Genomic DNA, 4,490 nt, shown 5'->3' on the forward strand with positions numbered 1-4,490 from the left:
ACCACACTTTTCCTTTTCAATTGTTCTAATGTTTTGGGTACTACATTGAGCAAGAATGGTGACTGTGGACCTCTAGTCTTGTTCTTGACGCTAGACTTAATATGATGTTAGGTATAGTTGTGTCATAAAAGGCTTTTACCAGATTGAGATAGCGTCCTGTATCTATTTTCTTTAGTGTTTTTATCATGAACGGGTATTGGATTTTGTGAAAAGCTTTTTTTGCATCTGTTGAGATGACCATGATTATTTTATCCTTTCTTCTGTTTATGTGGTTTATATATTTATTGATTTGCAAATACTGAGCCATCCTTGCATCCACGGGATGAACCATACTTGGTTATGATATATGATTTTTTTTTTCTTTTTTGCAGTACCAGGCATCAAACTCTGCCAGGCAGGCTCTGTGCTATTGAGCTACATCCCCAGCCCTGTATGATCTTTTTTTTAATCTTTAAAATACAATTTATTTTTTCCTGTATGATCTTTTTGATAATTTGTTGCATTGTTTGCTAGTATCTTGTAGAGGATTTTTGCTTCTGTGTTCATTAAAGAGATTGGCCTTCAGTTTTCTTTTTTGGTTGGGTCCTTTTCTGGTTTTTGTAATTCTAACTTCCAGGAATGAGTTTAGAAGTAAACTCCCTTTTTAATTACATCAGAGTTTGAGGAGTATAGGCATTATATCCTCCCTGAAGTTCTTGTATAACTCAGTGGTGAATCCATTGGGTTCTGGGTTTTTTATTGGTGCATTTTAGATACACAGTACAGTTACATTCATCATTGGGATCTTAAACCTTTACATGATGTTCTTATTTTCTCCCCATTCCCTGGCCCTCCCTTCATCTCCTCCACCTGTCCCTATTTACAAAGACTTTGTTTCCATGTTTTTCCTTTTCTCATATTTTTTCTTTTCCCTTCTTATCTTTCCCCTACCCCTCCTACTTCCCGTACTCCTTAGAACCTTTTCTTCCTATTACACAATTTCAATTATACATTTTGATCCTTATTTACACTTTTAGTTTTTCATACCAGATAAATTATTTGGTATTTACACATGTGCGTCATACTAATTTCACTTAAGAGTATGGCCTCAGTGTGCATCCACTTGGCTATAAATGACTAGTCTCTCATTCTTTATGGCTGAGTAGTACTCCATTTTATAAAAAAACTACTTTATCCAGTCACCAGTTGATGGGCAATTGGGCTGTTTCCAAGTTTTAGCTATTACATACTGTGCCACTATAAACATGGGTGAACATATATATCTGTGGTATGATTCTTTTAATTCTTTTTTTCCACTAAGGTGTAATTAAATACCTTAGAAAACTATGACTGATACCAATTTCAATGTGTAGAAAAATCAATAGTAAACAGTTTATGTATTTTAGTGGTTTAAAGATTAGCTTTTGCCAAACAAATTCTTTAATTTTATTTACTAACAGGAAAAGAAGCCCCTGAAGTATGGCCCAATCTTTTACTGTTTTTCTATAGAAAAATCCAAATTAGATTTTTTAAAAAAATATAAAAAGGATAACACAAAACCCACAGAAATGAAAACTCTCTAAGCTACTGGCTTCATGGAAATGTCCCCCGTTAGTTACTGAAGTGACTTTGGTGACTGATTCACCCAGAGCAAGCCTGGTGCTCTGATTCAGTGTCCAGCCACTGGCATCTTGGAAGTGGACCCATCCCATCTGAGTGGACTCTCCTCAGGGCTCTCTTCAGATCACCGCCCTCAGGGTGCCATGAGTATGGCTTTGCATCTGTCCTACCGAAAGGAAGCACCTGGGTGGAGCCCTGGCCCAGCGTACTCCTGGTGGCCACACCTGTCCCTGACACAGTGCTGTCTGCTGCAGGCCTCTGGGAGCCACTGGGGAGTGAACTGTCTTAACAGATCTCTAGATGTGTTCATTTTACTGGTTTTAAAATGGTCTCAAAAATGTGCAAATTAAGATATGCTAATGTATAATTAAAAAGACGTCTGTTCAGGGCTGGGGATTTAGCTCAGTGGCACCAAGCCTACCTTGAAAGAGCAAGGCCCTGAGTTGGACCCCTGGTACCCCCACCCCAAAAGATGTCTGTTCAAATAAGTGGTGACAAGAAGAGGAAGCTAAACCGTTCTGACAGGCTTTGTGGCCACTTTCCCCATTAACCATTCAAAAGTCTGAAGCAGCAGCCACAGATACGACATGCCTGTTCACGTGCATGCACACAGAGGAGAATATTTTGCCTGATTCAAAGGAGAAGGTGCCACGGTCCTGCAGCATGTGCTGTACCTCTCACTGCAGATGGACAGCAGGGTATAGCTTAAGACACCAGACAGGAGTTCGCTCTGCCCTATCACCAGAACCGGGCTGCCTAGGGACAAGTTAGTCCCAAGAACAAACACCATGTTCAGATCTCAATGTAAGTCATCCCTAAAGATAGTAGAAGAGCTGTGGCACCAGGGCCTTCAGCAGGCATTTTGGCTCTTTTCATATGGTGTGGGCACAACTGGTTTTAGGATGAAAAAAAATCCCGATTTCAAACAAGCTTCCTTTTTGGTCTACCTGGTACCAGGAGTCAGTGGGATGGTTTATTTTTGGTTGTTTTAAGACTGCAATTGAGTATTAGTTGATAACAACAAGTTTGAGGTTCTGTACGCAGAGGTCTCTGTTTTCTTAGACTTTGCTCTTAAAAAGCAAAAGGTATAATTTGCTTGGAGTTTGAAAGCTCAGCTGTTTCCACAAAGGCTGCCATGTGTACCCAATGCATCAAGAAGCCTACAGTCCAGAGGGTCAAAACCACAACATCCCCCTTCATCCTTCCGTACACGGTAATGTAGCAAAATTTCATTCTTGATGGCTTTGAGGTGTTCTTTCCATACTAGATACAAATTAATCCAGAGGTCAAGAGCTCTAAATTTCCAGGGTTGTGAAAAATTAACTTACTTCAAAATTCCTTTAACTTTCTCATCTTTCATCAGAATCTCATTCCTAAGCTCCAACAAGCAAGAAAATTTAAGGGATGGAGGAATGCACAAGCTGAGGGCTCTTCTTTGTTGTATGTGTTTCTCTCTCTCTCTCTCTCTCTCTCTCTCTCTCTCTCTCTCTCTCTCTCTCTGTCGCTGTCTCACACACACACACAACACCCACATGCACAGTCATCCCACTTGGCACCACCTTAGAGGTAGATGTCTTTACAGCCCCACAGTGTCATGCTAGGCAGCAGTACTTCCCCCACCAGGACTTAGAGAGGGTCCTCACTTTGTCTGGGGCTCTGCTCTTGTACTTCCTGGGCTGCTGCTGGAAGTCTGCGGGCTGGATGCCAGCCACAATGGTGGCATCAAATACTTCTTGAGGTTCTTCTGAGTCAAGGCTCAGCACTCAATGTAGATGATGGCTTTGATTTCCTCAGCGCACAGCTTCGCTGCCTCCTCATTCACTGGCTTTTCTCTGCATTTGTCCAGCTCAGTGAGTACTTTGACATCCTCTCTGAGGTCTGACTATGTCCCAACCAGTGTAATGGTGGCTTTGGGGTAGTGGCTCCGGATCTCAGGTACCCACTTCTCGCAGACATTCTGGAACGATGTAGGACACATCACACTGAAGCAGAGTAGGAAGACATCTGTGTTGGTGTAGCAGAGGGGCCTCAGCTTGTCAAACTCGTCCTGTCCTGCAGTGTCAAGAGCTGGAGTCCCACAGGCTGCCCATCCACTGACACCACAGCTGAGAAGTTATGAAGGCTGTGGGGATGTACTTGGTGGGGTAGTCGTTGGTGGTATAGCTCAGCACCAGGCTGGCCTTGCCCACCGTGCTGACGCCCGACCAGCATGCCCCCGTCCCTGTGCCCCGGGTGAGGCAGCACAGGTGGGGGCTCACAGTGCGTGGGCAGTGTGGGCCGCCCCTGCTGCGGGGCCATCACCAATGCCCCCATGGGGACCTGCGGCCACCAGCGGACTAAGGTGGCACAAGGTCACCTCTATGCAGAGTGACTTTACCTGCAAGGCCGCACTGTTGGCAAGCCTGCTCCGCCCAGCTTCCCGGTGGCACCTGATTCTTTTAATTCTCTTGGGAAGATAACCAGCAGAGGGATAGCTGGGTCAAGTGGGACTTCTAATCCTAGTTCTGAGGTATCTCTGTTTTGATGATTTCCACAGTGGTTGCACCAGTCTGCACTCCCACCAACAATGGAGAAGGGTTCCTTTCTCCCCACAAGCCCCGCCAGCATTTGTTATTGGTTGATTTTTTGATAGCAGCCATTCTTTGTGGGGTGAGGTGGAATCTCAGTGTTGTTTTCATCTATATCTCTCAAACAACCAGTGATGTTGGACATTTTTTTATATGTTTATTTGCTGCTTTTACTTCTTTGTCTGAGAAATGTTTGTTCATTTCAGAGTCCCATTTTTGAATTGGGTCTTTATGTTTGGGGGGGGTTCTGATTTTTTTTTTGTTTTGTTTTTTAGCGAGTTTGCTTACAGGTTTATTGGGATTATTGATCTTTTCAAATACCAG

At 43.4% G+C, this 4,490-nt stretch overlaps 1 pseudogene; it reads right to left on the reverse strand.

The window, feature by feature from the left end:
- Window positions 1-3,191: 3,191 nt before the first annotated feature.
- LOC104876467 lies at window positions 3,192-4,072 on the reverse strand (annotated as a pseudogene).
- Window positions 4,073-4,490: the final 418 nt, after the last annotated feature.

The sequence above is a fragment of the Fukomys damarensis genome, unplaced genomic scaffold, assembly GCF_012274545.1.
Source record: "Fukomys damarensis isolate Sample0158 unplaced genomic scaffold, DMR_v1.0_HiC HiC_scaffold_32, whole genome shotgun sequence".
NCBI classification, from domain to species: Eukaryota; Metazoa; Chordata; class Mammalia; order Rodentia; family Bathyergidae; genus Fukomys; species Fukomys damarensis.